The sequence below is a fragment of the Cervus elaphus genome, chromosome 32 (genome assembly GCF_910594005.1).
Source record: "Cervus elaphus chromosome 32, mCerEla1.1, whole genome shotgun sequence".
Classification (NCBI taxonomy): Eukaryota; Metazoa; Chordata; class Mammalia; order Artiodactyla; family Cervidae; genus Cervus; species Cervus elaphus.
Window position 1 is genome coordinate 20486502 of NC_057846.1, and position 21802 is coordinate 20508303.

Consider the following 21802-nt stretch of genomic DNA (forward strand, 5'->3'; position numbering starts at 1 on the left):
CAGCGGTCCTCTCTGCTTGTAAAGTTCTTTGTTCTTTGTTCCTAGAGAACTCAGTGATCAGGAACTCAGGGAGAGCAAGCGAGCATGTGGCTGCTCAAAACCTGTTATGGGTTCTAATGGGGTGGAATAATATGTCCCTTAATGTCTAATCAGTGAAGAGTATGGGGGCAAAGAGGTCATTCGGCATTTTCCATAAGATGTTACAGAGAATGTAAATGAACATTTTGGCCAACGCATATGCTATTATTTCAAGGCCATGAACCCTGCTCAGGATTAAAGAATTTTCATGCCTCTGACTTGTTTCGGAGCAGTACCCCTTGCCCCTCCTCCTCCCAAACAAACTATAGACACAAGACTCAATGTTGCAAAAATGTGTATTACAAACTAATACACAAAGTTCCCTCACTCATGTACAGATACTTTCTCATGGGCATAATGGGTGATGAAGTTCATGTTTTCCCTCAGTTCTCAATACCAACATTTTTTTTCAAACATTTTTTGGTCCCTTAAAGACTGGTTTTCTAGTTACTAGGCCCCCGCAAGAGAGGGAACTGTCCTCAACACTCAGCCTCTGGCTCACAAATTACTTTGAGGTCCCCCTCCCACCTCGTATCCTTTCTCTCTTCTCCAAGTAGCCCCTCAACAGTTGGCACAAGACAGCCTTAAACCACTGCCAAATCCACAGTGCTATCTCTGAAATATTGTCCAGACATATTAATATTAATCCTTCTGCCTTTATCCTTTTTAAAACCTTCCCTTTATTTTCCTTGGAGAGTCAGACCTTTCTTCTGACCCATTCTTTCCCATTTTTCATCTACACACTCTTTCCTGTCAGATGCACTGGTATAAAACTCCCATCCCAATTTCACCATCACCACTGACAACTTTAACCACAATTACCACTGACAGAGGCAAAACCCATCTTAGACTATACAAAAGCCAGTTGGGTCATAGTGGATTTAGTAATATTCCAAATCATTCTGAGATTCATGAAAACCTGGAGAACTAAATGGTGAATTTAGAAACAACATTATATACATGCCACAGCTTTATTTAAAGAGTTGTGTACATAGTGTTTAGAGTCATAAGGAAGATACTCTCTGAACTGGTACAAATCTTAAACAAGGAGACTTGAGCTTCTTGCCTAAAGAGGTGAAACATATTTACTAGACAGTTGTTAAGCCCTGTGATGTAATGACTTTTTTATAACTTATAATCTTAATCTTTTCATTTAAATTTCTATACATCACAGTGGTTAAGCCTTTATTTCAAAATTAAACATATCTTTGAAGAGTGAACTGATGCCAAGTCAGGTTACAACTCATTAGAGTGTGAAAAACACAGTTCAGTTCTTGTAAACAGGTTCCAACTTAAACCAGACAAGGGGATCTATATGCCCAAGCACATCCTGGCTTCTATTACAAAATCACTTGGTGATTAGGTAGGGGATTTTTAAAAACTATAAACAAATTAAACTTTTTACTTCTTAAGGCAAAAATAAAATCTTTTCATGGTTTTGAAGCTTAGAAATCTGAAACCAAGGTGCTGGCAGGGCCATGCTCTCTTGGAAGTCTCTTGTCTCATCCAGCTTCTGCTGGTTACTAGAATCCTCAGTTTTCCTTGGCTTGTAGCTGCCTTTGTTGTCACATGCCCCCCTCACTCTAGATTTGTCTGTATGTCTCCAAATCTCTTGCTACTTACACAGGAAAGAGTCATTGGAGTTAGTGCCCACTTAATCCAATATGACCTTCTAAATTTGGTTATATGTGTAGACACCATATTTCCAAATAAGGTTCCATGCAGTGATATTCAGAGATTAGGACTTTGCATTTTCCTGGGGAGATAGTTCAGCTCACAACATTGGAAAGATATATGGGTCAGAAACTCAGGTCTATATAAAAAAGGAAGGGATTTGAAGGAATAAATGAAGCCAGGAACCACACTCACAGAGAAAATGCAGGAGACAGTGAGACCAAAGTCACCTGCAAATCAGAGCTCTGTGAGTGCAGAACATACTCTGCCACAGCGTTTCCTGGACGTGCTCCACCTCAAAATCTCCATCAGAAGCAAAAAAAAAAAAAAAAAAAAGGGAAGTTGACTAACTAAGGAGAGAAGCCTTTCAGCTGCCCAAGCATAACTAAACTAGCCCACCCCTTTGGTTACTTAGTACTATTTTCACAATGATTAAACTTCCATATAATAAGAACAGTAGCAACTGCATGCATCTGCTTCCTGCATGTAACTATTGCAATTAAGATGAAGATATTCTAACCAAAAATAGAAGATATAACATTCTATCCATCATTGCATCCATATCTGGGAGATAGTAATTCCCCTTCTAGTTCAGCCACAATCCCACCAGGATATTTTGTAATATGCAGATTAAATTATAAAGCTAACAATTATAATACTAACAAAACTGATAGACCTATAGCTAGAGGGTCCAATAAAGAGAGAGAAAGGCGGTGGGGGGGAGAGAGATGGGGGGAAAGGAGAGAGAAAGATGACTCTAACAACCACCCACATTCCTTATATCAAATAGGAGCATAAGAAAGCAGGAAGATGACTTTTTAAAGTAAGATTATTGAAAATGTCACTTAGAATTAAGATCTAATTAACAAGAGGACAAAACTGGATGTGCAGACAGAAATGCTGAGAACTGGTTTTTGGCCAAGATTATACCATAGCAAAATTCTAGCCAACAGTAGAATGTACATGACTTGGGCATGGGAAGGAAACATAACAGTGAATCAAGAATGACCCTGAACACTTATGGTTAATTGATTTTTTTGACAATGAAAGCAAGGATATATAAAACGAGGAAACACAGTCCCTTCAGCAAGTGGTGTTGGGAAAGCTACATATACATCAATAAAGTTAGAACACACTCTCACACCAAACACAAAAATAAACTCAAAATGGCTTAAAGTCTTCACTATAAGACATGACACTGTGAAGCTTCTAGAAAAGAACATAGGCAAAATATTCTCTGACATAAACATACCAATGTTTTCTAAGGACAGTCTACCAAGGCAATAGAAATAAAAGGAAAATATACAAATGAGGCCTAATCAAACTAATAAACTTTGCACAACAAAGGAAAGCATAAATAAAGCAGAGACAACCTACACAGTAAGATAAAACATTTGTGAACAATGTGGTCAAGGACCTAATATGCAAAATATGGCAAACAGCTTATACAGTTCAATAGCAACAACAACAACAAAAATAAAACCCAATCGACCCTACCAAAAAATGGTAGAATATCTAAGTAGACATTTCTCCAAAGATACGTACAGGTGGTCATTAGGCACATGAAAACATGTTCAACATCACAAATTATTAGAGAAATGCGAGTTAAGACTATAATGAGGTGCCACCTCACACTGATCAGAATGGCCATCATTAAAAACTCTACAGATAACACATGCTGGAAGGGGTCTGGAGTAAAGAGAACTTCCCTACACTGGTGGTAGAAATGTAAATTAGTGTAGCCACTATAGAAAATAGTATGGAGGTGCCTCAAAAATCTAAAAGTAGACATGCCACATGATCCCTCACCCAGGTACATAGCCAGAGAAAACAAATTCAAAAAGATCCATGAGGACATCAGATCCCTTGTTCAGGACCTCATCCTACATATCTCTTTATCTGGTTGTTGATTGATATCCTTTCGCAGCCTTTCATATAAAATAAATTGGAATGGTACCATAAAAAAAAAAAAAACTCAAAATGATTCATGAACCTCTATGTTCATAACAGCACTATTTCAATAGCCAAGACATGAAACAACCTAAGTGTTTATCGACAGATGAATGTATAAAAATGTATACACACACACACACACACAATAGACTATTAGCAATAAAAAGTAATGTAATACTGCCATTTGCAGTACAGATGGACCTAGAGATTTATCATACTAAGTATGTCAGAAATAGACAAATATCATGTGATATCATTGATATGTGGAATCTAATATAGGATACAAATGAACTTATCTACAAAGAGAAAAAAACTCACATACGTAGAGAACAGACTGGTGGTTGTCAAGAGTGGGGGAAGACAGAGGAGGGATGAATTGGGAATTTGGGACTAGTAGATGTAAAATATTTTATATATGGAATGGATAAACAACAAGGTCCTACCTATTTTATAGCACAAGAAACTATATTAAATATTCTGCAATAAATCATAGTAGGAAAAATAAAGAAATTGAGATTCCTGTCTGAAAGTGAATGATTATACTCTCTAAAGGCATAATGGAGGTGAGTTTTTAAATACTGAGTTTTAGGTGTGGATTTAACATACAAATTAAAATATTATATAGGAAAGTGCTATGTGGTTGTGGAGGGAAGAAGAGGGATCATTGTGAGTGATGTAAATTTTGGAATAAGATACCCTATTTGGGTATATTTAAGTGTACATGTAAGCAAAAGTAAAGGGATTAGACATCATACTATTAAAATACTTTAGTGCTTTAAGAAGCAACTTAAGTGAAGATGATAACCCTATTTTATATTATAGTAGCTGTTTTCCTCACAACAATGACTATGCATAGCTATAGAGTTTCCTGAGTGTTGCAATTTTGACATCTATGATGCTGTCATTTAATCTAGCACATATAATTTGTTTTCATTTTGAAAATGCTGTAAATAAATCCCTACACCTTTGATTATTTCCATTAAACTAAGTGTTATAAGTGTTTGCTAGAAACATTGATATATATCCAAATTTTGTATTTGTGAAATACAAACATATGGAGCAAAGATTTTCCAGCCCAGTGTTACAGAGGAGAGGACCCGTGACCACTCTCTTTCAACTAGAGGTCCTCTCTGCTTGTAAAATTCCTTTGTTCCTGGAGAGCTCACAGTGATCAGAGTAGGGCCCCTGGAAGAAGAAGTGAGGATTCAAGGACTCAAAACCTTTTCTGGTTTCTCAAGGGACAGAATGGATGTGTTCCTTGAGGTTTAGTCCAGAATACTGGGTCAGAAAAGAATTGTCCAAAAAGTTCCTTTGAGGTTTTTCATAAGATGCTACAGCAAACATGAATGAACTTTTGGTCAACCCATACCTCAGGATTTCAAGGCCAGGAACTTTGCTCAAGATTAAAGAACCTTCATGCCTCTGGCTTATTTTGTGACAATACTCCTCCTTTCTCCCCCTTCCAGATGTATTGTGGACCCAGGATTCTGATTTTACGAAAATGCATGTCACAAATTGTAATACACCAAGTTCACTCACTCCTTCACAGATGCTTCACAGATGCTGTCTCCTGGGTATAATGGGTGATCCGTTCCCTCTAGGGAAAGAGCAGGAGACAAAATATTCTCCCTCATATCCTCAATACCAACACTTGTTTCCAACCTTCACTTGGTCCCTTAAAGACTGTCTGGTTTTCTAGTTACCAGGTCCTCATTCTCTGGTATAAAATTCTCTTGGGGCTCCCTCTGTTCTTATATTCATTCTCTCTTTTCCAAGTAGCCCCTCAAAAGTGGCACAAGACAATCTTAAACTACTGCCAAACCCACAGTGTTATCTGTAAAATATTGTCAAAACATATTAATGTCAATCCTCTGCATTTAATCATGTTTAAAATCTCCCCTTAATTTTCCTGGATCAGGCAGAACTTTCCTCAGACCCATTCTTTCTTATTTTATACCTACACACTCTTTTTGTTGGATACACTGGTATAGACTTCCATCTTAAGTTCACCATGGACAAGTTTAACCACGATTGCCATCAATAGAGGTAAAATCTGTTCAGTTCAGTTGCTCAGTCATGTCTGACTCTTTGCGACCCCATAAACCACAGCACACCAGGCCTCCCTGTCCATCACCAACTCCCAGAGTCCACTCAAACCCATGTCCATTGAGTCAGTGATGCCATCCAACCATCTCATCCTCTGTCATCCCCTTCTCCTCCTGCCCTCAATCTTTCCCAGCATCAGGGTCTTTTCTAATGAGTCAGCTCTTCGGATCAGGTGGCCAATGTATTGAAGTTTCAGCTTCAGCGTCAGTTCTTCCAATGAATACCCAGGACTGATCTCCTTTAGGATGGACTGGTTGGATCAAGAGTCTTCTCCAACACCACAGTTCAAAATCATCAATTCTTCTGTGCTCAGCTTTCTTCACAGTCCAACTCTCACATCCATACATGACCACTGGAAAAACCATAGCCTTGACTAGATGGACCTTTGTTGACAAAGTAATGTCTCTGCTTTTTAATATGCTATCTAGGTTGGTCATAACTTTCCTTCCAAGGAGCAAGCGTCTTTTAATTTCATGGTTGCAATCACCATCTGCAGTGATTTTGGAGCCCAGAAAAATAAAGTCAGCCACTGTTTCCACTGTTTCCCCATCTATTTGCCATGAAGTGATGGGACCGGATGCCATGATCTTAGTTTTCTGAATGTTGAGCTTTGAGCCAACTTTTTCACTCTCCTTTTTCACTTTCATCAAGAGTTTCTTTAGTTCTTCTTCACTTTCTGCCATAAGGGTGGTGTCATCTGCATATCTGAGGTTATTAATATTTTTCCCGGCAATCTTGATTCCAGCTTGTGCTTCTTTCAGCCCAGTGTTTCTCATGATGTACTCTGCATATAAGTTAAATAAGCAGAGTGTTTGTATAAAACATGACCTAGTCTTCGTGAACACAATCCAATTGGATCAAAATGGATTTAGTAAGTACTCCAAATCATTCTGAGATTCATGCATATATATAGAACTAGGTGGTTTATTTTAACTTAGTAACAACATTATATGCATGCAACAGATTTTTAAGGGGTATCTTCAAGGTTTTGGAGTTATAAGGAAGATACTCTCAAAAGTTGTACATCTTAAACAAGGAAACTTGAATTTCTTGTCTGAAGTGGTCAAATATATTTACCAGCCAAATGTGAAGCCCGATAGTGAAGATAGCTTTTTTAAAAATTTTAATTCTGACCATCTTAATCTTTTCACTTAAATTTCTAAACATTACAGTGGCTAAGCATTTACTTGAGAATTAACCACATATTGAAGTGTGATATATGCTGTAACCTGACTTGGTATCAGTTCACTCTTTAATATATTTGACCACAATTCAGTTATGTAAGACACACTTCAACTTAAGCTAAACCAGATAAGGGAATCCAGGTATCCAAGTAAATCCTGGTTTCCTCTGAAAAACTACCTGGATATCAGGAGGAGGGCTTTATAGAAATTATAAACAAATTCAACTTTTTACTTCCTAAGACAAAATAAATCTCTTCATGGTTTTCAAAGCCCAGAGATCTGAAAGTAAGTTTTTGGCAGGACCATGCTCTCTTTGAAGGCTCTTGTCTTGTCCAGCATCTGCTGTTTACCTGCAATTCTAGCTTTTCTTGGCTTTTGTAGCTGCATCACACCAATCTCTGCTTTGTTATCACATGACCTCCTTCATTCCGGCCAGTCTATGTGTCTCCAAATATCTCTCCTTACAAGGACACAAGTTGTTGGAATAATGCCTACCTTATCCCATATGACCTCATCTAAATTTAGTCACTTATCAAAGACAGTATTTCCAAATATGGCCTCAATTATAGGTACTGGGAAATTAGGACTTAAGTGTATCTTTCTTTTGTGGGGACACAATTCAATGCAAAACACTTAGAATATTACATGGGTCAGAAACTCAGGTCTATTGTAAAAAGGAAGAAATTGAAGAAGGAATAAATGTAGTAAGCCAGGAGCAAACTCACAAAGAAGATGCAGGAGACCAGAAGCCTAAAATCTCGTGCTAATCTGAGCTCTATGAATGCAGGACACACTCTGCACAGCATTTGCTGGAACTGTCCTGCTTCAGAGGCTCCATCAGCAGCAAGAAGGAAGAAGCGGTTCTCCTCTCTTTAGTCAATTTCCTATCAACCTCCCATTAATAACTAAAATAGCCTACCTCTTCTGTTACACAGCACCATTCTCATCGTGATTGAACATCCATATAGTAAGATAGTAGTGACACTGTGCATCAGCCTACTAACCACCAACTATCAACTTTGGGGAAGAAAATCCAGCTATCCACTCCAGTATTCATGCCTGGAGACTCCAATGGACACAGGAGCCTGGTGGGCTACATTCCATGGGATCGCAAAGAGTCAGACATGACTTAGTGACTAAATCACAACCTTACCCTCTTCCCTAAAGAGAAGGTGTAAAATCCCATCCATTCCCAAGTACACATCTAGAAGGTGTTAACTCGCTTCTGGTTCAGTCATTAATTTACTTTCTAGTTTTGTAATCTCAATATTAAATTGTTAACAACTGTCAACAATGCAGACAGATGTGTAGAGAGACTGAATGATAGAGAGAAAGAGAGGGGGAACTCCAACAGCCACCAACATTCCTTATATAGAATAAGAGAGGGGGAAACCAGGGAGATGACCTTTCTAAGGAAGATTATTGAAAATGATACTTAGAAATAGGATCTAATTTCAGGAGGACAGCATGGGATGTGGGGACTAGGCTTTAGACTTTTCTAGCAGTAATGCTGAGAACTGGCTGCTATCCAAGATTATGACAGTAAGTAAATTCTATCCAAAGTAGAATGTACTCTACTTGGTGGTGGGATGTAAGAAATAGCAGTGGATCAAGAATGACACTCAATGCCTATGGTCAGTTAATCTCCAACAAGTGAGGCCAGAATATACAAAAAGAGGAAACCCCAAGTGGTGTTTCTCTTCACTAAGTGGTGTTTGGAAAGCCAGACAGTCAGGTGTACATCAATAAAGATAGAACACACCCTCTCATCATACACAAAATTAAATTCAAAATGGCTTAAAGACTTAGACATAAAACATGGCATTATGACACTCCTAGATGGGAACATAGATAATACATTCTCTGACATACTTCATACAGTTGTATTTTAAGGCCAGTGTACCAAGGTAATAGAAATTTAAAAAAAAATTAAAAGATGAGACTGAAACAAACTAAAAGCTTTTGCATAGCAAAGGATGCCATAAACAAAATGAAAAGACAATCTACAGAACAAGAGAAAATATTTGTAAATGATGAAACCAACAAGGCTTGATATGGAAAATATATAAATAGCTCATGCAACTCAATAACAAAAAAATCAAACAACCCAATCAAAAATTAGGCAGAATACCAAGATAGATAGACATTTCTCCAAAGATAGTAGAGATGGCCAATAGCAAATAAAACGATGCATTTCTCTAATAATTAGTGATGTTGAGCAAGTCAGAACTACAGAAAGGTAACATCTCACACTCAGAAAGGCCATCATTAGAATGCTGGAGAGGGTGAAGAGAAAAGGAAATCCTCATAGATGTTCATGGGAATATAAATCAGCATAGCCACTATGAAAAATAGTATGGAGGTTCCTCTGAAAACTAGAGTTCCCATATGATGCAGCAATCTGATTTCTGGGCATATATCTTGACAAAACTCTATTTCAAAAAGATCCATATAACTACATATTCATTGCAGTACTATTTACAATAGCCAAGACACAGAACAACAACCTAACTGTCTATTGATAGATGAATGCATAAAGAAGATATATGTGTATATACTATATACGTGTATCTCTTATATATGCACACACACATAATAGAATATTATTTAGCCACAAAAAAGAATGAAGTAATGCTGCTTGCAACAGCATAGATAGACCTAGAGATTATCCTGTTAAGCAGAATAAATCTGAAATAGGAAGACAAATATCATATGATGTCACTTATATATGGAATCTAAAATATCACACAGATGAAGTTATCTATGACAGAAACAACTATGCATAGAGAGTAGACCTGTAGTTGTCAAGGGGGAGGGAAGATAAAGGATGGATTGGGAATTTGGTACTAAAAGTTGTGAACTATTATATATAGACTGGATAAACAGAAATGTCCTATTATATAGCACAGGAAACTAATATTCAGTACCCTGTATCAAAGCATACTAGGAAAAAATATATATAAAACTATAAATAAGTAAAAATGATGAATATATTGATATTCCTGTCTTCAAAGTGAGTGACTCAACTGTATCTTAAATCACAATGGTGGTAGATTTTAACACAATGAGTTTTAGGTGTGAGTGGAACATATATTGAAATAGTGATATATAGTTTTAGAGGAAAGAAGCAGACCATGATGGAGAAATAAATTTTGAAAAAAAAATCTTCTCTGAGTATATTTATATTGACATATTAGTACAAGTAAAGGGATTAGACATTAATACTATTTAAATAATGAGGTACTTGTAAAGCAACCTAAGTGAACAGGATACCTCTATTTTATACTCTAGAAGCTTTTATTCTCACAACAATGATTATGAATAGCTTTAAAACTTTATGAGTGCTACATTTAAAAAAATCTAACATGCCATTGTTTAATTTATAGTACATGTTTTCATTTTGTAAATACTGTATATAAATCTCTTGTGTCTTTGATTCTTTCCATTAAATTATTTTTAGGTGCTATAGGCATTTGTTATTGACTTGGGTATATTTTCAAAGTTTTCTCCCTAACTGCCTTACTAACTGAAACTAATAAGGGCATTTTGCAAGCACATATAGCAAAGACTTTCCAGCCCAGGATTTTAGAGGAGAGGACTTGTGACCACTCTTGACTAGAGTTCACCTCTGCTTGTAAAGATACTTTGTTCTTGGAGAACTCACAGGGATCATAGTAGGACCCCCGGGAGAAGAAGTGAAAATGTGGCTTCTCAAAACCTGTTCTGGGTCCTAAAGGGATAGAATAAAGGTGGTTGTTGAGGTTTAGTCCGGAACGTTGGATCAGAAAAATATATGGGGTTGGCCAAAATGTTCATCACAGAAAATGCTGGATTAACTTTTTTGCCAACCAATATCCCACTATTTCAAGGCCAGGAAACCTGATCAGGATTGAAGAATTTTCATGCCTCCCATTCATTCCATAACAGTATACCTCGCCCTTCCACCTCCCAACTGTATTGTGGAAAAAGAACTCTGATTTGCAAAATTACTTATCACAAACTGTAATACACAAAGGTCACTCACTCATGCACAGATGCTTTCTCATGGGCACAATGGGCGATCAGTCCCCTCCGGGAAAGACAGGTAGACAGAAGGTCCACATTCTCCCTCATGTACTCAATACCAGTACTTGTTTCCAACGTTTCCTTGGTCCCTTAAAGATTCTCTGGTTTTCTAGTGAATTTGCCCATAGAAGAGAGGGTGCTGCCCCCAACACTCATTCTCTGGTATAAAATTCCTCTGGGGTCCCCTCCTCCTCATATCCTTTCTCTCTTTTCCAAGTAGCCCCACAACAGTAGGCACAAGACAGCCTTAAACCACTGTTAAACCCAGAGTTAATTCTTAAATATTGTCAAAACATATTAATGTTACATTTTACATTTAATATCCTTAAAAATCTTCCCTTTATTTTCCTGAGATAAGAAGGCCTTTCTTCAGACCCATTCTTTCTCATTTTTCACCTACACACTCTTTCTTGTTAGATGCACTGTTATGAACTCTCATCTTAAGTTCACCATTGCCAGTGACAACTTTAACCACCATTACCATCCATAGAGGTAAACATTGTGTTAAGTCTAAATTATAACCCAGACCTCTGGAACACAATCCAATTAAATCAAAGTGGAATTAGTGATTCATGCAAATATACAGAGCTAAATGGATAAGTGAGAAGTCACATTATCTAAGAGCAACATATTTTTAAATGGTTGTAATCAGAGTGTTTGGAGATATAAGGAATATATTCTATTAATAGGTAGAAATATTAAACAATAAGACTTGAATTTCTTATCTGAAGAGGTCATATTTCCCAGTCACTTTTTTAGCCCTATTCTGTAGGCAACTTTTTTCACTCTTATCAATGTTAATCTTTTCTTTTACATTTCTAAACATCACAGTGGCTAAGTATTTACTTAAAAATTAGATATCTATTTGAAGAGCATGTACCTGCATGTGTGATAGTTTAGTCATGCCCAAATCTTTGTAGCCCCATGGACTGTAGCCTCCCAGACTCCTCTGTCCATGGGATTTTTTCAGGCAAGAGTACTGAAGTGGGTTGCCATTTTTTTTCCTCCAGGGGATCTTCCCGACTAAGGGATCAAAGTTGTGCCTCCTGTGTTCCCTGCATTCCAGGAAAATTTTTTTTTCCCTTAAATTAATTTATTTTAATTGGAGGCTATTTACTTTACAGTATTGTAATGACTTTCACCATACATTGACACAAATCAACTATGGGGTTACACGTGTCTCCCATCCTGAACCCCCTCCCACCTCTCTCCCTATCCCATCCCTCAGGGTCATCCCAGTGCACCGACCCTGAGTGCCCTGTCTCATGCATCAAACCTGTACTGGTGATCTACTTCACATATGGTAATATACATGTTTTAGGGCTATTCTCTCAAATCATCCCACCCTCACCCTCTCCCACAGAGTCCAAAACTCTGTTCTTTCTCTTTATGTCTCTTTTGCTGTCTTGCATATAGGGTCATCATTACCATCTTTCTAAATTCCATATATATGCATTAATACACTGTATTGGTGTTTTTCTTTCTGACTTACTTCACTCTGTATAATAAGTTCCAGTTTCATCCACCTCATTAGAACTGATTCAAATGCATTATTTTTAGTAGCTGAGTAATATTCCACTGTGTATATGTACCACCACTTTCTTATCCATTCATCTGTCAGTGGACATCTAGGTTGCTTCCATGTCCTAGCTATTGTAAACAGTGCTGCGATGAACACTGGGGTACATGTGTCTCTTTCAATTCTGGTTTCCTCAGGCTTTATGCCCAGCAGTGGGATTGCTGGGTTGTATGACAGTTTTATTTCAAGTTTTTTTAAGGAATCTCCATACTGTTCTCCATAGTGGCTGTACTAGTTTGCATCCCCACCAACAGTGTAAGAGGGTTCCTTTTTCTCCACACCCTCTACAGCATTTATTGTTTGTAGACATTTTGATAGCAGCCATTCTGACCAGCATGAAATTGTACCTCACTGTGGTTTTGATTTACATTTTTCTGATAATGAGTGATGTTGAGTGTCTTTTCATGTGTTTGTTAGTCATCTGTATGTCTTCTTTGGAGAAATGTCTGTTTAGTTCTTTGGCCCATTTTTTGACTGGGTCATTTATTTTTCTGTTATTGAACTTGATGAGCTGCTTATATATTTTTGAGATTAATTCTTTGTCAGTTACTTCATTTGCTATTGTTTTCTCCCATTCTGAAGGCTGTCTTTTCACCTTGCTTATAGTTTCCTTCAATGTGCAAAAGTTTTAAAATTTGATTAGGTCCCATTTGTTTATTTTTGGTTTTATTTCCATTACTCTGGGAGGTGGGTCATAGAGGATCCTGCTGTGATTTATGTCAGAGTGTCTTGCTTATGTTTTCCTCTAGGAGTTTTATAGTTTCTGGTCTTACATTTAGATCTTTAATCCATTTTGAGTTTATTTTTGTGTATGGTGTTAGAAAGTGTTCTAGTTTCATTCTTTTACAAGCAGTTGACCAGTTTTCCCAGCATCACCTGTTGAAGAGTTGTCTTTTCTCCATTGTATACTCTTGTCTCCTTTGGCAAAGATAAGGTGTCCATAGGTGCATGGATTCATCTCTGTGCTTTCTATTTTGTTCCATTGATCTATATTTCTGTCTTTGTGCCAGTACCGTACTGTCTTGATGGCTGTAGCTTTGTAGTATAGTCTGAAGTCAGGCAAGTTGATTCTTCCAGTTCCATTCTTCTTTCTCAAGATTGCTTTGGCTATTTGAGGTTTTTTGTATTTCCATACAAATTGTGAAATTATTTGTTCTAGTTCTCTGAAAAATACTATTGATAACTTGATAGGAATTGCATTGAATCTATAGATTACTTTGGGTATTATACTAATTTTCACTATATTGATTCTTCTGATCCATGAACATGGTATATTTCTCCATCTATCTGCATCATCTTTGATTTCTTTCATCAATGTTTTATAGTTTTCTACATATAGGTCTTTTCTTTCTTTAGGTAGATTTATTCCTAAGTATTTTATCTTTTTCATTGCAATGGTGAATGGAATTGTTTCCTTTATTTCTCTTTCTGTTTTCTCATTGTTAATGTATAGGAATGCAAGGGATTTCTCTGTGTTAATTTTATATCCTGAAACTTTACTATATTCATTGATTAGCTTTGGAAATTTTCTGGTGGTGTCTTTAAGGTTTTCTATGTAGAGGATCATGTCATCTGCAAACAGTGAGAGTTTTACTTCTTTTCCAATCTGGATTCCTATTATTTCTTTTTCTTTTCTGATTGCTGTGGTTAAAACTTCCAAAACTATGTTGAATAGCAGTGGTGAGAGTGGGCACACTTGTCTTGTTCCTGACTTATGGGAAATGTTTTCAATTTTTCACCATTGAGGATAAGGTTTGCTGTGGGTTTATCATATATGATTTTTATTTTCTTGAAGTATGTTCCTTCTATGCCTACTTTCTGGAGGGTTTTTTTTAATCATAAATCAGTATTGAATTTTGTTAAAGGCTTTCTCTGCATCTATTGAGATAATCATTTGGCTTTTATCTTTCAATTTGTTAATGTGGTGTATCACATTGGTTGATGTGCAAATATTGAAGAATCCTTGCATCCCTGGGATAAAGCCCAATTAGTCATGATGAATGATCTTTTTAATATGTTGTTGGATTCTGCTTGCTAGAATTTTGTTGAGGAGTTTTGCATCTATGTTCATCAGTGATGGTGGCCTGTGGTTTTCTTTTTTTGTAGCATTTTTGACTGGTTTTGGTATTAGGGTGACGGTGGCCTCATAGAATGAATTTGGGAGTTTACCTTTCTCTGCAAATTTCTGGAAGAGTTTGAGTAGGACAGGTGTTAGCTCTTCTCAAAATTTTTGGTAGAATTCATTTGTGAAGCCATCTGGTCCTGGGCTTTGGTTTGTTGGAAGATTTTTTATTATAGTTTTGATTTCCGTGCTTGTGATGGGTCTGTTAAATTTTTCTATTTCTTCCTGGTTCAGTTTTGGAAGGTTATACTTTTCTAAGAATTCATCCACTTCTTCCAAGTTGTCCATTTTATTGGCATATAGTTGCTGATAGTAGTGTCTTATGATCCTTTGTATTTCAGTGTTGTCTGTTGTGATATTTATATTTTCATTTCTAATTTTGTTGATTTGATTCTTCTCCCTTTTTTTTTGATGAGTCTGGCTAATGGTTTGTCTATTTTATTTATCTTCTCAAAGAACTAGCTTTTAGTTTTGCCGATTTTTGCTATAGTCTCCCTTGTTTCTCTTTCATTTATTTCTGCCCCAATTTTTGTGATTTCTTTCTTCTACTAATCCTGGGGTTCTTCATTTCTTCTTTTCTTTATCCTCTGAAACATCAGGGAAGTCCCGTGGAAGAGTGAACTGATAACAACTCAGGTTACAGCATATTAGAGGGTGAAAAGCACAATTCAGTTCTTGTAAGACAGGCTCCAGCTTAAATTAAATCAGGTAAGGGGATATAGATGTCAGAGCACACACTGACTTCTACTACAAAGCAACCTGGGGGTTAGGAGAGGGGCTTTTTAATATTATAAACAAGTTCAATATTTTTCTTAAAACAGAAATTAAATCTTTCCATAGCTTTCAAAAGCTAGAATGTTGGCAGGGCCATGCTCTCATTGAAGGCCCTTGTCTTGTCCAGCTTCTGTTGGCTGCTGGCAAACCTCAGCTTTCCTTGGCTTGTAGCTGCATCACTCCTGTCTCTGCCTTTGTCATCACATGGCCTCGTTCACTATGGTGTGTCCATGTGTCTCCAAATCTCTCTCTCCTTATAAGGGCACAAATAATTGGAGTTAGTGCCCTCCTAATCCAGTATGGCCATTTAAATTTGGTTATATGTGAAAAGACCATATTTCCAAATAAGATCACATTCTCTTGTATTGGCACTTTATGATTTACATACATCTTTGACGGGATATAATTCAACTCACAACACTTGGAAAATTACATAGGTCAGAAACTCAGGTGTACATAAAGAAAGGAAGCACACTAGAGAAGGAATAAATGACATCAGCCAGGAGTCATAACTCGCCCAGAAGATACAGGAGACCTCAAGGCCAAAGTCACCTGCCAATCAGAGCTCCATGAAAGCAGGACACAACATTTGCTGGACCTGCCCTGCCTCAGAAGCTCCATCAGGAGCAGGGGAAACAAATGCTTTTCATCTCTTTAGTCAATTTCCTATCAGTTTCCCATAAATCACTGAAACAGTCTACCCCTTCGGCTACTTTGCACCATTCTCAACATGATTAAACTTCTATATAATAAGAACAGTATCAACATCAAGCATCTGCCTCCAGCATACAACTATTGCACTTAAGATGAAGATATCCTCACACACTTCCCAAAAAGAGAAGGTGCCAAAATCCCTGCATTACTATTTCCATGTCTGAGAGATATTAATTTCCCCTGTGGTTCAGCCACAAACCAAACTGTAAATTTAACAATGGTCAAAAAACTAGCAAGACTAGACTGACCACAAAAGGAGTAACAGAAAAAGAGAGAGGGGGCATTGGGGGAGCTCAGACAGTCACCAACATTACTTCTGTAAAGCAGAAGAGGGAAAAAGCAGGAAGATGACTTTTAAAGTAAGATTATTGAAAATGTTAGAGAACTCAGATCTGATTTTAGAAGGACAAAACTGTATATAGTGACTAGGGTTTAGACTTTTCTAGAAGTAATGTTGAGAAATTATTGTTGGCCAAGATTATGACTATGGCAAAATTCCAGTCAAAAGTAGAATGTACACTGATTGTGTGTGTGAAGTAAGTAATAGTAAGTAATCAAATATGATACTGGATACCTCTGGATAATAAATCACGGACAAGGGAAGCCAGAATATATAAAACTAGGAAAACACATTGTTTTCTGCAAGTGATGTTGGGAAAACTGGACAGCCACATATAAATCAATAAAGTTAGAACACACTGTCACACCATACACAGAAATAAACTCAAAATCACTTAAATACTTCAATATAAGACATGACACCATAAATTTCCTAGAAGAGAATTTGGGCAAAATATTCTTTGACTTAAACTACGGTGTTTTCTAATGCCAGTCTACCAAGGCATTATAATTAAAAACAAATATCAACAAATGAGACTTGATCAAAATAATAAGTTTTTGCACAGCAAAGGAAAACATACACAAAACAAAGAGAACCTCAGAACAATAGAAAATATTTGCAAACAATGTGACCAACAAGGGGTTTTCATCCAAAATATACAAACAGCTCAATAATATAGACACAAACAACCCAATCAAAAAATGTAGAATACCTAAATAGACATTATCCAAAGATACATACAGATGGCCATAAGGCACATGAAAAGATGCTCAACATCACACATTATTAGAGACATGCAAGTCAAAGCTACAATGAGGTAACACCTCACACTCAGAATGGCCGTCATTAGAAAGTCTACAAGTAACAAATGCTGGAGAGGGTGTGAAGGAAAGAGAACCCTACTACACTGTTGATGGGAAGGTAAATTGCTGTAGTCGTTATGAAAAATGAAAAATGGTATGGGCTTTCCTCAAAAAACTTAAAATGGAATTCCCATATAATCCAGTAGTCCCAGTCTTGCACATATATCCAGAGAAAATTCTAATTCAAAAAGATCCATGAGGACATTGGATCCCTTGTTGGGGAACTTGTCCTACATATCTCTTCATCTGGATATTGATTTGTATCCTTTAATAACCTTTTCTAGATAATAAATTGGTAAGCTAGCATGTAAAGAAAGCAAAGACAAAAGCAAAAAACAACCAACTAACCTGAAAAGATACATGCACCTCTATGTGAACATTTTCAATAGCCAAGACTTGGGAACAACCTAAGTGTAAATGGACAGATGAATGCTTAAAGATTTACACACACACACACACACACACACAGATAGAATATTACTCAGCCATAAAAAAATGAAATAATGCAATTTGCAGCAATATAGATAGATCTAGAGATTATAATATCAAATGAAATAGAAAGACAAATATCATATGATATCACTTATATTTGGAGTCTAATATATGACACACATGGAATTACGTATGAAACAGAAACAAACTAACATACATAGAAAAGAGATTTGTGGTTGTCAAAGGAGAGGGAGGGTGGGGAGGGATGTAACAGGAATATGGGACTAGCAAATGTGAACTATTCTATATATAATAGATAAAAAAACAAGGACCTACTCTATAGTACAGGAAACTATATTCAATACTGTGATAAATCACACTAGAAAACTGTTAATAAAGACGAGATTTCTGTTTTGAAAATAAATGATCGTACTTATCTTCAAATAAAGCATAATGGTGGTCAGTGTTTAACACACTGAATTATAGGTGTGGTGGGCACATAAAAATTAAAATGTTAAATAGGAAGTGATACATGGTTTTGGAGGGAAGACACAGGATTGTGAATGGAGATATAAATTTTGGACTAAAATACCAGATTTGAATATATTTAAATCTATTAGCAAAAGTAAAGGATTATACATGGATACAATAAAATACTTTAGTGCTCAATGAAGCCATCTAAGTGAAGAAGAAACCTCTATTGTATATTCTATTAGCTTCCCCACCCAAGAAGACAACGAAAGCTGTAGAGTTCCCTGAGTACTTTAATTTTTAAATCTAGTAAGTTGCCATTTCTTTTTTTTTTTCATTTATTTTTATTAGTTGGATGCTAATTACTTTACAGTATTGTAGTGTTTTTTTGTTTTTTTTTTTTAATTAGTTGGAGGCTAATTACCTCACAACATTTCAGTGGGTTTTGTCATACATTGATATGAATCAGCCATAGATTTACACGTATTCCCCATCCCGGTCCCCCCTCCCACTTCCCTCTCCACCCGATTCCTCTGGGTCTTCCCAGTGCACCAGCCCCGAGCACTTGTCTCATGCATCCCACCTGGGCCGGTGATCTGTTTCATCATAGATAGTATACATGCTGTTCTTTCAAAACATCCCACCCTCACCTTCTCCCACAGAGTTCAAAAGTCTGTTCTGTACTTCTGCGTCTCTTTTTCTGTTTTGCATATAGGGTTATCGTTACCATCTTTCTAAATTCCATATATATGTGTTAGTATGCTGTAATGTTCTTTATCTTTCTGGCTTACTTCACTCTGTATAATGGGCTCCAGTTTCATCCATCTCATTAGGACTGATTCAAATGAATTCTTTTTAATGGCTGAGTAATATTCCATGGTGTATATGTACCACAAATGTAGTGGTTTTTGTCATACATTGACATGAATCAGCCATGGATTTACATGTGTTCCCCATCCTGATCCTCCCTCCCACCTCCCTCCCCATTCCATCCCTCTGGGTCTTCCCAGTGCACCAGCCCTGAGCACTTGTCTCATGCATCCAACCTGGGCTGGCAATCTATTTCACACTTGATAATATACATGTTTCGATGCTGTTCTCTCAGATCATCCCACCCTCGCCTTCTCCCATAGAGTCCAAAAGTCTGTTATATACATCTATGTCTCTTTTTCTGTCTTGCATATAGGGTTATCGTTACCATCTTTCTAAATTCCATATATATGCATTAGTATACTGTATTGGTGTTTATATTTCTGGCTTACTTCACTCTGTATAATGGGCTCCAGTTTCATCCATCTCATTAGAACTGATTCAAATGTATTCTTTTTAATGGCTGAGTAATATTCCATTGTGTATATGTACCATAGCTTTCTTATCCATTCATCTGTTGATGGGCATCTAGGTTGCTTCCATGTCCTGGCTATTATAAACAGTACTGCGATGAACACTGGGGTACACGTATCTCTATCAGATCTGGTTTCCTTGGTGTATATGCTCAGGAATTTTGAGAATACAGCATATAAATCTCTGCATTTTTTATTATTGCCATTAAGTTATTTTTAGGTATTATAAGCATTTGCTAAAAAGTCCTCAGGTATTCAGTCAACTCCAACACTTTGCAACCTCATGGACTCTAGCATGCCAGGCTTCACTGTCCATGGGCTTTCACAGTCAACAGTACTGAAGTGGGTTGCCATTTCCTACACCAGATAAGTTGACATTGATATAATTCCAAAGTTCTCTCCATAACTACTTTACTAGCTGAAAGTACCAATGACATTTTACAAACAAATGAAGCAAAGACTTTTCAGCCCAGTGTTTTAGAGGAGAGGCGCTCTGACCATTTTCTTTAGACTGGAGGTCACCTCTGCTTGTAAAATTCTTTGTTCCTGGAAAACTCAGTGACCAGAGTTCAAACCCAGGAAGAAGAAGTGAGGATAAGGCTACTCAAAACCTTTTCTGGGTTCTAAAGGGATGGAATAAATGTGTCCCCTGAGGTTTAGTTAGCAAAGAATACTGGGCTAGCCAGAGAGGTCATTCAGATTTTCATAAGATGCTATAGAAAATGTGAATGAACTTTTTATCCAGCCCATAAACCATTATTTCAAGGCTAGGAACCCTGATCAGGATTAAAGAATTTTTATGCCTCTGACTTATTTTGGACCAGTAATCCTTGCCTCTCTATTTCCCAAATGTGTTGTAGACATAGGACTCTAATTTTGCAAAAATATATCACAAACTAATACACAAAGTTCACTCAATCATGTACAGATGCTTTCTCATGGACTTAATGTGTGATAACTCACCTCTGGAGAAGGCAAGGAGACAGAAGGTTCACATTTTCCCTCAATTATCAATACCAATATTTGTTTCCAACCCTTTCTTTGTCCCTTGAAGACTGTCTGGATTTCTAGTTTATGTAGATCCCTAGAAGAGAGGAAGCTGTCCAACATTCATTCTCTGGCATAAAAATTATTTTAGGGTTCCCTCCCTCTTCATATTCTTTCTCTCTTCTCCATGTAGCCCTTCAACTGTAGGCGCAAGACAGCCTTAAACCACTGCTAAATCCAAAGTGTTCTCTCTGAAATTCTGTCAAAACATATTAATGCAAATCCTTCTGCATTTAATCTTCTTAAAATCTTCCCTTAGTTTTTCCTGGGATAGGAAGACTTTTTTTCAGACCCATTCTTTCTCCCTTTTCACCTAAATACTCATTCTTATCAGATGCACTGGTATAAACTCCCATCTTAAGTTCACCATCACCTCTGACAACTTTAACCACCATTACCTTTGACAAAGGTAAAACCTGTCTTAAACAATACAAAATCTAATTGGGTCAAAGTGGATTTAGTGGATATTCCAAATTATTCTGAGATTCATGCAAATACAGAGAACTAAATGGTTAACTTAGAAACAACATTATATACATACCACAGAGTCATTTTTAAAGGGTTGTGTTCAGAGTGTTTAGAGTCATAAAAATATACACTCTGTATTGGTGCAAATCTTAAACAAGGAGACTTGAATTTCATGTCTAAAGAGGTCAAACGTTTGCCAACCAGTTAAGCCCTATGATAAGATGGTTTTGTTTTTTTTTTTTTTTCCATTTGTTGCACCTCTTTATTCTGTTTAAAGAAATGCAATGTATAGTCACAGAATTCAAGCCCCAAATCACAGGGTGGTATCTAGGTTTCACAGTGTACGTCTGCAACAACAAAACACAAATAACAAAAGAGCTCGCACCTGCTCCCTTTTGCACAGGGGACACAAAAAGCTGTGTTGCTGCTGTCTGATCGCCAAGTCAAGTCTGACTCTTTGAGACCCTATAGACTGTAGACCACCAGGCTCCTCTGTCCATGGGATTTCCAAGGCAAGCACACTGGAGTGGGTTGCCATTTCCTTCTCCAGATAAGATGGTTTTTAAGCTCTTAAAACCACTTTAATCTT